The following is an 11,966-nucleotide window of genomic DNA, read 5'->3' as shown; positions in this document are numbered from 1 at the left end:
TCCAGGAAAGAAAACATGAGTTTTGGCTGCAAATGTATTTGGCTGCACCTGGTTGTGTCTCCATGCAATGTCTCTTCTTTCAATTGAAAGAATGCTCCGTGTGTTAAGAGTTCTGTTTTTTAAGACTGGGAAAATCTTGTGGCTGGGAATATTAGGAGAAAGCTAATGATTTAGCCTACCATCACTCGCACACACTCTGGAAACATTCTATTAAAATAACACTTCTCCCGAAGATAGAAAAAAACTAACTGGCTTGCCTCATGTAGAAATGTAGTGCACCCGGTTCACGCCCAGTGGGTCTTGCTTCAGTATGAAAAGGAGAGAGCATTAAGATGCAAGTGGCGTACAGAACCCCTGAGTATCTATCCAGAGCCGACCTGAGTATCATTGGCACAGGTCCCCGCCGCTACGCTATTTGACAGAGGAGGAAAAACAGATTTGTTGCGTTGTTCGGGCCTGACATCCCTGACTGGAGTTAGAAAGGCGAGAGTCAGAGTGTGTCCCTTCAATCCCCAAAGGACTGCTCAATTTGGCATTGTTTTCGTGGGGGTGCTCTCTCTCTCTCTCTCTCTCTCTCGCTCTCCGGGGTTCAGCGAGATTGCTTGTTTCCGCCTGGAAACCTCCTTCATCAAACCATCAATTCCATGTTAACCGTTTAGTGGACGCATGTTTGGCTATTTGATTATAAGCAAGTGAGATTATGGATATTGTGGACTTATAGTCTATGATTGTTTTTGATTATGACAACGATAATTGTGTTATGATAAATTATAAAATACTATTATCATTAGGCCTATTAAGCCTAATATTGGTTTTGTGGCTACTTATATTAATTAAAATGTAGGCTACGCTAAAAAAAATATTTAACTAGGCAAGTCAGTTAAGAACAAATTCTTATTAATAATGACGACCTACCCGGCCAAAACCTAACCAGGATGACGCTGGGCCAATTGTGCACCGCCCCATGGGACTCCCAATCACGGCCGGTTGTGATACAGACTGAGATGCAGTGCCTTAGACCGCTGCGCCACTGAGGAGCCATATAATAGCCTACCAATTACAATGCCAATATGATCAATATCAGTCTGTTATTGTTATGATCATCTAATCAATGCATATGTTGTTTTTCTCAGAGAAGGGAACCTTACCTCGAGCACCCGAGGCAGCGCACCGAGCTCTCGAGACGTGCCAATCCCTCTCTCTGGGTATCGTCCAATCAGCGGGAGTCCTGCTCTCCACTTCCGCTGGTAATTGGGGGAAGATGGGAACGGCGTGCGCACGCTTGGCACAGGGTAAACACTCGCGTGTCCACGCGCTTCCAGGGAGGAACGGATACAAGTGTCAGATGGAAGGAGAGAAAGAGTGAAGGAAGAAAATAGATACAAGCATTTACGTAGACCGTTGTATCATTCGGAATTGTGCAGCTTCAAATACTTCAGAAGAGCAGCCGAGGAGCCACAGGAGTGTTTACAAAGTGACAATGAATGGTCCTTCTCCAACAAGCCTACTTCGACAGGGATCCTAGAAGAGAGCGTCAGTTTGTGGGAGATTACTAAATCTATACGTCCAGTAGAACTTTACAGGACGCAAAAAACTTTTCATTTTTTTTATTCATATATTCACAAAAAAAAAAATCTCTAAATTGAATGCGTAAAGATTCTTTATGCACCAATCTCCGACTTTTTACTGGTGGAACGTAAATACTATTTAATTCCATTCATCGATAAACAAAACATTAACTTTCATTTGCATTTTTGTGAATATTTTTGTTGGATTACTTTTGAATAATTTTTATCTCCATTTTATGGTATATAGTATAACGCAACATTCACCACGTTTTGTCATAGTTTTGATTTATTATTGGATACGAGCATTCTGTTTGAGAAGAGAAGTTGATCCAACGAGGGAAGAGGGCGATAACTCACAGGCTTTATGGTTTGGGGAATGGCAACAGCCACCTCCAGTCCATACCTGGCCAGCAATAGGATCTTATCCACCGGCTCCATCGTGCACTCAGACCGGGGGGTCGGTGGCATGCAGCGGGGCAGCACCGCAGTCACCTCGGTGTCAGGTGGATACAGAGGGGACCCCTCCGTGAAGATGATGCAGAATGACTTTATGCAGGGCGCTATGGCAACGAGCAACGGGGGACACATGTTAAGCCATGCCCACCAGTGGATGACAGCCCTGCCTCATGCCGCTGCGGCAGCTGCCGAGGCCGGCTCTCCCTGGTCCTCCAGCCCCGTTGGGATGACGGGTAGCCCGCAGCCGCAGGATGTGAAGAGAAACTCTGGCAGGGAGGACATGCACTCAGGCTCCGCTCTACAGCACAGGTCTCTGCATCTGGGCTCCCACCAGGCACAACACCCAGGAGCCTGGGGTGGTACCTCAGCCGCGCATATAGCCTCCATTTCCGAAGGGCAGCAGCAGCAACAGTCGCTGATCTACTCCCAGCCCGGGGGATTCACGGTTAACGGAATGCTCAGCTCACCGGGGAGCCTAATGCACCCGGGGATGGTGAGGGGGGACTCCCCTGATCTCGACCACGGCAGTCATCATCATCACCACCACCAGCATCCACATCACCAGCAGCACCACACCGGGTTGAGCCACGACCCGCAGTCCGACGAGGACACGCCGACCTCGGACGACCTGGAGAACTTCGCGAAGCAGTTCAAACAGCGCCGGATCAAACTGGGCTTTACGCAAGCGGACGTGGGCTTGGCACTGGGCACCCTGTATGGTAACGTCTTCTCACAGACCACGATATGCAGGTTCGAGGCGCTGCAGCTGAGCTTCAAGAACATGTGCAAGCTGAAGCCGCTGCTCAACAAATGGCTGGAAGAGGCCGACTCGACCACCGGTAGCCCTACCAGCATCGATAAGATCGCGGCGCAGGGCAGGAAGAGGAAAAAGCGCACGTCCATCGAGGTGAGCGTCAAAGGAGCTTTGGAGAGCCACTTCCTCAAAAGCCCCAAACCCGCTGGCCAGGAGATCACCTCTCTGGCGGACAGTCTGCAGCTGGAGAAGGAGGTGGTCCGGGTCTGGTTCTGCAACCGCAGGCAGAAGGAGAAGAGGATGACGCCGCCGGGGCTTCCACACAGCCCGGAGGACGAGTACTCTCAGGTCGGCAACATGAGCTCAGACACACCGTCACCCTCAATGGACTGCAAGCGAATGTTCAGCGATACGTGAGAAAATAACAAAACACAGGACAATAATATTTCTTTAGGCTGCAATAAGGCACTGTCTAGGCCGAGAAAATACTAGCAATACCAAGTGGGAATAATACCTTTTACATGATAAACAATGAAACAAGACACAAACCTTTCCTATCCACATTACTCCAACCTGACCAACCAACAGATCAACGGCGTGGTCTTTAGGAAAGGAGTAGCCTAACTTAAAACATATGCGACATTACACACGATCGAATGGCCCGCGCAATGAGAGGGTCAACTCTTCAAGTAATGTTTCTTCATGTAAATGTTTGGCGCATTAGGATTTAGGAAATAATCTTAATCAGGTTTCAGCCTGAAATATATTCCAATAAAATGTGTGTGTGTACAGCATATTTACCTTTTATTTTATTTGGAACATGCCATGCTTTCACCAAAAGGATTGTTACAGTTCTTTGGCCCCACGTAAAAAACAATGATAAGCTTTAACTTTTACATGATTGCCCTTCTTTGTTTTGTGTGTAATATTTCACGTTGTGTAATATTTCATATTTTAGAACAAAATAAATCAAACACACTTTTTTTTGTCCCCTTTGCAGCACATAATGCTGTTGTAAATGTTCCCCTCTGCAGTTGTTGAAGATGCTTGTGGTTTTCACATGACATTCCCAAACAGTCCATGTCTATGTTTTTTGTTTTGTTTTTACAAACAAGTTATAATGACAATATTTTTTAACAATTGGAATTGTCTTCACCATGTTGACTTTCTGTTATAATTAATGTACTATATTGAGCAATAATGTATTTCCCCTCAAAACGTTGCATTAGGCCTGTGTTATTTTGTCGTTCATGACTTTACCGTTTTATTCAATGATGATATTTTCAAAGGATCACTCATTCCCAAAAGCTGACGTCGGTGTCGTTTGTTATTGTAACCTTGTATAGTTCTATGTGATGACTTTGACAGTAATTTATTTTTAGTGGTTATTTTATGAAGGATTATTGAGAACAATACATTTGTCATAGAGGATAGCCAACCATTGTGTTTTCAATGTCATTGTCAGCTCACAGAATGAAGTATAGACTAATTCTGAATATCTGACACGCAGAATATTTGGCATAGGCCTAATCGATGCCTGCGATGTGAGAGTTTATGATTTACAATCTTTATTCAATGAAAATATAATTAATTGATCTATAATATAGGCCAATAGACTGAGAGGAAACTGCAGGCAGGGTGCTCACTCTCGACCTTCTGACCTTTTCAAAGCGAGAAACAAAACTTGCCGTCCAACTCACCGACCTAAAACAAAGTACAGCTGGATCGAATGAATGCACTATATGCTATACATGAATAGGAAAGCTCAATAGGCAATTTCCGAAATAAGAACAACTTTTCGTGTAAACTCTTGAAGTGTTTTGGTCTGATAACACATTTAAATCGTAATCAACAGCCTAGTGAAATTATGTTTGTATAGGCTTATTTCATATTACAGGTTATGCGCTTTCAGTGCAATTTAAATAAAGTCTACATTTTAGTTTTTGTGTGCCTTCTTTCTTAGAACTAATGATGCATTCGTTTTCCCCCACTTTATTAGGCTATTCAATTTTGCTTAGGCCTAGTTTTGAGACTTTCAAACTTCTTTCATGGCGTGGGACAAAACGCACCATCCAGCTTTAGAAGACTTACATTTCACGGATGATTTGCCATACCAAGGTAGTTGCTTAGCAACTCAATTGAACCCGTGGTAAAAAGCACGCACTTCACTCTGTCTTCTGCATTAAATTAAAACCGACAAGTTAGTCGGTTAGATTAGGCCTACTTATTTTAGTCAGTTCACACGCTGTTAGGAAACATGTCGGCTTAAAAGTGCTTATTTAGGGTGCACTTATGGAATAAGCCTAGAACAGAATATCCGAACCGAACATTCTAGAACATACTAAAACAGAAAATCACAGAACAAAACTGAACAGAATAGAATAGCAATTGGTGTAAAAGAGAACTCAGCGATTAACCGATAGCATAGCCTATATATATATATAGGCTATATATATATAGCTTTATTTATATATTTGACCCATATTAATTTGAAAGGGTTAGCCTATGCTTGATCTGAAGTGGTTTGGAGTTTCATCATAATTTGAATTTCACAAATTTCTGGTAGCCTGAAATTGTGATAGGCTAATTCCTCATATCTTAAATAGTTTTAACAATTTATTCAATTTTCTCTTAACATTTGCTATTCCTTCTTGTATTGTGAATGTTGTTTTTATACGTTATTATGAAGCCTGTCAGTAAAATAGACAAAAAAGGCTTATTCATGAAATAATAGGCTACATTATTTTGTTAAAGCCTATAGCCAATTCTGATTTTGTTTTAGGCTAAGTTCTCTGATTGAGCCCAGTTCTGTGTTCAATAACCTCTGCATTGTAGGCTTTAGTCTATACTTTTTTACTTTACAAATAGCCTATATATTTTATTAGGCCTAATAGTAAGGATGATAGGGCTAGTTAGGCTTTGCAACTATTGACCATTACAGTGCATTCAGAAAGTATTCAGACCCCTTGACATTTTCCACAATTTGTTATGTTATAGCCTTATTACAAAATGGATAAACATATTTTTTCCCTCATCAATCTACACACAATACCCCATAATGACAAAGTGAAAACAGGTTTTTAGAAATTTTAGCAAACATATTCAAAATAAAAAACTGAAATACCTTATTTACATACTGTAAGTATTCAGACCCTTTGCTATGAGACTCAAAATTGAGCTCAGATGCATCCTGTTTCCATTGAACATGTTTCTACAACTTGGTTGGAGTCCACCTTTTGTAAATTCAATTGATTGGACATGATTTGGAACAGCACACACCTGCCCATATAAGGTGCCACAGTTGACAATGCATGTCAGAGCAAAAACCAGGCCATGAGGCCAAAGGAATTGTCCGTAGAGCTCCAAGACAGGATTGTGTCGAGGCACCGATCTGGGGAAAGGTACCAAAAATTCCTGCAGCATTGAAGGTCCCCAAGAACACAGTGACCACCATCATTCTTAAATGGAAGAAGTTTGTAACCACCAAGACTCTTCCTAGAGCTGGCTGCCTGGCCAAACTGAGCAATTGGGGGAGAAGGGCCTTGGTCAGGGAGGTGACCAAGAGCCTGATGGTCACTCTGACAAAGCTCCAGAGTTCCTCTGTGGAGATAGGAGACTCTTCCAGAAGGACAACCATCTCTGCAGCACTCCACCAATCAGGTCTTTATGGTAAAGTGGCCAGACAGAAACCACTCCTCAGTAAAAAGCACATTCTCTGCTCTCATAAAGTGCCACGTGTGGAAGAAACCTGTCACCTTCCCTACGGTGAAGCATGTTGGTGGCATTATCATGCTGTGGGGATGTTTTTCAGCGGCAGGGACTGGGAGACTAGTCAGGATCGGGGGAATGAATAACGGAGCAAAGTACAGAGAGATCCTTGATGGAAACCTACTCCAGAGCGTTCAGGACCTCAGACCGGGGCGAAGGATCACATTCCAATAGGACAACAACCCTAAGCACACAGCCAAGACAATGCATGAGTGGCTTCGGGTCTCTGAATGTCCTTGAGTGGCCCAGCCAGAGCCCAGACTTGAACCCGATCGAACATCTCTGGAGAGACCTGAAAATAGCTGGGCTGCGACACTCCTCATCCAACCTGATAGAGCTTGAGAGGATCTGCAGAGAAGAATAGGAGAAACTCCCCAAATACAGGTGTGCGAAGCTTGTAGCATCATACCCAAGAAGATTCGAGGCTGTAATCGCTGCCAAAGGTGCTTCAACAAAGTACTGAGTAAAGAGTCTGAATACTTATGTAAATGTGATTTTTCCATTTTTTTGTTTTTATACATTTGCAAAAAATACAAAAAAACTGTTTTTGCTTTGTCATTATGTGCTATTGTTTGTAGATTGACGAGGAAAAAAACTATTTCATCCATTTTAGAATTAGGCTGTAACATAACAAAATGTGGAAAAAGTCAAGGGGTCTGAATACTTTCCCAATGCACAGCAGGCATTGGCCTACCCTAGGCTACATTTCATTGCGATAGGCAAATGAGCATTTAAGCATGTTTATTGACTGTTGCGTTTTGACCGATCAGTTGCATCACGGATGCTTGTTTGTGTTTTGCTTATCGCTCACTGTTTCCTCCAGCAGCATGACGCCCTCTTGACAGGCGCGCACCGCAGCTCCATGGCACGCTGCCAGCAGAGGTCGGCTATAGCAGCTGGCTGCTCACCTCAGCAGCGGTTGTCAAGGTGACAACGTGTCAGAGCCCCCTCTGAGTGGCGCAAGGTGTTGAGATGGGATCAGATCTATCAGATGATGGGTTTGTCAGGAATACTGTTGTATATGAGGACAGTTGGCATCTCCCTTTCTACCTCTGGTAAACACACACACACACACACACACACACACAGTTTTGCTTAACTGTTTTTTTTAGGATTCAGAGAAAGAGAAAAAATTCAAGGAAGGAGGTCTAGCTGTTCTTCCAGTAGCTGCCAGGCTAACCTGTGGACCTGACTGGCTGACTGACTGAGGAAACTAGAGCAGGTGTCATGTCCTGACCCTAGTAAGATGTCATTTTCTATAGTAGAGTAGGTCAGGGCGTGACAGGGGGTGTTTTGGGTGGTTTTTCTATGTTTTCTATTTCTGTGTTTAGTTCTAGTTTTCTATTTCTATGTTGGAGTTTTTTGGGATGATCTCCAATTAGAGGCAGCTGGTTTGCGTTGTCTCTAATTGGAGATCATATTTAAGTTGGGTTTTTTTCTAGTGTGTTTGTGGCAGTTGCTTTCTGTTTAGTTGTATCCTGTGTAGTCTTCAGTACCTAACAGAACTGTGAGCTGATCGTTTTCTCTTTGTTATTTTCTATAGTGTTCTGAGTTTAAATAAACGTAATTATGAGCACTCAACACGCTGCGCCTTGGTCCCCTCTATATGACAGCCGTTACAAAACTGCCCACCACAATTGGATCAAGCAGCGTGCCCGGGAGGAGATGGATACCTGGTCTATAGAGGAGTGGAATGAAAGGATAAACTGGACTTGGGGCCAGGTATTGGACAGATATCAAAGCCTGCCGGGGAAGAATGAGAGGCAGCCCCAACATTTTTTTTGGGGGGGGGGCACACGGGTAGTTTGGCGGGGTCAGGGGTGAGACCTGAGCCAACTCCCCGTGCTTATCGTGGTGAGCATGTGCTGCCTCTCGCACTCTCCCTCCAGTGCGCCTCCATAGCCCAGTACGTCCTGTGCCTGCTCCTCGCACTCTCCCTCCAGTGCGCCTCCATAGCCCAGTACGTCCTGTGCCTGCTCCTCGCACTCTCCCTCCAGTGCGCCTCCATAGCCCAGTACGCCCTGTGCCAGTTCTGCACACCCGGTCTCTAGCGCGTCTCCCCAGTCCGGTGAGACCTGTTCCAGCTCCACGAAAGAAGCCTCCAGTGATGATCTATGGTCCGAAGCCTGTATCGATGATCCATGGCACAAAGCCTCCAGTGATGATCCATGGCCCGGAGCCTGTAGGGATGTTCCATGGCACGAAGCCTCCAGAGGTAATCCATGGCCCGGAGCCTGTAGGGAAAATCCATGGCAAGAAGCCTGTAGGGATGATCCATGGTCCGGAACCAGTAGGGATAATCCATGGCAAAAAGCCTGTAGGGATGATCCATGGCCCGGAGCCTGTAGAGATGATCCAAGGCACGAAGCCTCCAGTGATGATCCATGGCGCGGAACCTGTAGTGATGATCCATGGCACGGAGCCTGTAGTGATGGTCCACCGTCCGGAACCCTCTGAAACGGCCTACAGTCTGGAACCCTCTGAGACGGCCTACAATCCGGAACTCTCTGAGACGGCCTACAGTCTGGAACCCTCTGAGACGGCCTACAATCCGGAACTCTCTGAGACGGCCTACAGTCCGGAACCCTCTGAGACGGCCTACAGTCCGGAACCTCCTGAGACGGCCTACAGTCCGGAACCTCCTGAGACGGCCTACAGTCCGGAACCTCCTGAGACGGCCTACAGTCCGGAACCTCCTGAGAGGCCCTACAGTCCGGAACCTCCTGAGAGGGCCTACAGTCCGGAACCTCCTGAGACAGCCTACAGTCCGGAACCTCCTGAGACGGCCTACAGTCCGGAACCTCCTGAGACGGCCTACAGTCCGGAACCTCCTGAGACGGCCTACAGTCCGGAACCTCCTGAGACGGCCTACAGTCCGGAACCTCCTGAGACGGCCTACAGTCCGGAACCTCCTGAGACGGCCTACAGTCCGGAACCTCCTGAGACGGCCTACAGTCCGGAACCTCCTGAGACGGCCTACAGTCCGGAACATCCTGAGAAGTTCCCCAGTCCAGAGTCTCCAGAGACGGCCCGCAGCCCAGAGTCTCCAGAGACGGCCCGCAGCCCAGAGTCTCCAGAGACGGCCCGCAGCCCAGAGTCTCCAGAGACGGCCCGCAGCCCAGAGTCTCCAGCAGCAGTCCGCAGCCCAGAGTCTCCAGCGGCGGCCCGCAGCCCAGAGTCTCCAGCGGCGGCCCGCAGCCCAGAGTCTCCAGCGAGGATCTACAGTCCGGTTCCTCCTCCGACGATCCACGGTCCGGTGTTACAGAAGCAGAGGGATCTGCGGGCGGAACGGGGGTTACACCCCGAACCGGAGCCACCTCCGCTGCTGGAGGATCTGCTGGATAGTAAGGTTCTGGGTACTGCACTAGAGCCGCCATAGACAATTATCATCCTCCCTACCCTCCCTTTTGTTTTGTGGTTTCTTTTATTGATTTATGTTGCATTCAGAGTCTGCACCTTTGGGGGCGGGGGGAGGGGTACTGTCACATCCTGACCCTAGTAAGATGTCATTTTCTATAGTAGAGTAGGTCAGGGCGTGACAGGGGGTGTTTTGGGTGGATTTTCTATGTTTTCTATTTCTATGTTTAGTTCTAGATTTCTATTTCTATGTTGGAGTTTTTGGGATGATCTCCAATTAGAGGCAGCTGGTTTGCATTGTCTCTAATTGGAGATCATATTTAAGTTGTTTTTTTTTCTAGTGTGTTTGTGGGCAGTTGCTTTCTGTTTAGTTGTATCCTGTGTAGTCTTCAGTACCTAACAGAACTGTGAGCTGATCGTTTTCTCTTTGTTATTTTCATTTGTGTTCTGAGTTTAAATTAACGTAATTATGAGCACTCAACACGCTGCGCCTTGGTCCCCTCTATACGACAGCCGTTACAGCAGGGCTCTGGGTTTAATACCTTATCTTCAGTAGGTACACTGGTATTCACCGTTACCTATTATGACCCCGGGCCCTTCATAGGAAAAAGTTACCTACTAGGGTAACGCAATGGGAACAACAAATATAGGTCTTGGTTCACACATAGACTACATACACAATCACATTTTTCAATCACATTTGTTTATATTGCCCTTTCTGCAGCAGTTGTCACAAAGTGCTTAAACAGAAATTAACCAACAACTCCAGAGAGCAAGCAATGCAGATGTAGAAGCACTACGGCTAGCAAAACTCCCTAGAAAGGCAGGAACCTAGGAAGAAACCTAGAGAGGAACCAGGCTCTGAGGGGTGACCAGTCCTCTTCTCTTATGTTGCTGTAGAACCACTTTCACCCGCTGTGACGAATACAATACCTGTGGCCTTGGAGCTCTCCAGAGACAGTGAGAGGGTGAGAAATGAAGGTGTAAATGTGTCCAGTGTGTGTGTGTGGGTGGGTGGGCGGGCGGGCGGGCGGGCGTATGTATGTGCCCTCTCTGCTGTACATTGGCAGGGTTCAGAGGAAATTCTGGCCTTTAGGTTATAAATATCCCTCTCTCTGGCTTAACTGCAGAGTTATGAATGGCCTGTTTGACTGTGGGCTCAACTCAGAGCTCAGAGCCAGCCAGCCTGCTCAGGTACTCAGCAGTCACACCAGGTCAGCTCTGTAGAGCCTGACCATGTACAGCATATCTAATGTCAGAGTATGGTCCAGTAGGTGTCCTAAGTCTGACTTGGTATTATGGATAAGAAGGACATATGGGAACAATTTAGAAGACATTGGTAGAGCTCAAAAGCACTATTATATACAGAATGAATGCCTACAAAAATATAGACAACCTGAAGCACCCTGATGAAGGCTGTAATGATGACACATGTCGATTTTCACCAATAAAGACACCATTTTTATTCAACGTCCATTGTCCTAAGTATGGCTGAATAATTTGTTCAAACAGGGCCAAATTCCATGCAGAGGTGGGAATGTGCGAGATAGAGTCCACCCACCCAGATCATGCATGTGCAGCACATACTACTGTATTCCCCGAGAGCCCCCCCCCCCCCAGTCCTCTGTAATAAAATGGAGGCAAAGTTAAGCCCATTGGATTGTAACGTGATCCTGGCAGCAGCTTAGTGATGTAAAGATGGGAGATAAAGCTGGTATTACAGGATGAAAGGACCCCTTTAAAGGGTTCTCTCATCTCGCGTACGCTATAGCCAGCCTCTCACTGAATCTCAATGCTGGGATCTGAAGGTGTGTGTGTGTGTGTGTGTGTGTGTGTGTGTGTGTGTGTGTGTGTGTGTGTGTGTGTGTGTGTGTGTGTGTGTGTGTGTGTGTGCCATGTGTTAATTTGTTACAGTCGCCCAGAGAACTTGTTTTTAAACTCATCAAACAATTGAAGCCTTACAGCTCAGATGGAAGCTCCCCCTTTAATTGCACTGTTTATCGTTTTATCCCCTCTTACAGAAAGAAATGAGAGCAGAACCTGAGGTGTGAGTCTGTGTATTA

General features: G+C 46.0%; 1 pseudogene; it reads left to right on the top strand.

Annotated features, from left to right (window-relative positions):
* The first annotated feature begins 1,051 nt into the window (after window positions 1-1,051).
* LOC106581987 (POU domain, class 3, transcription factor 3-A pseudogene) lies at window positions 1,052-4,717 on the top strand (annotated as a pseudogene).
* The last annotated feature ends 7,249 nt before the right edge of the window (window positions 4,718-11,966 follow it).

This window comes from Salmo salar, chromosome 21, assembly GCF_965601325.2.
Source record: "Salmo salar chromosome 21, fSalSal1, whole genome shotgun sequence".
Classification (NCBI taxonomy): domain Eukaryota; kingdom Metazoa; phylum Chordata; class Actinopteri; order Salmoniformes; family Salmonidae; genus Salmo; species Salmo salar.
Note: the sequence above shows the minus strand (reverse complement) of the source record. Positions and strands in the feature narration are given on the sequence as shown.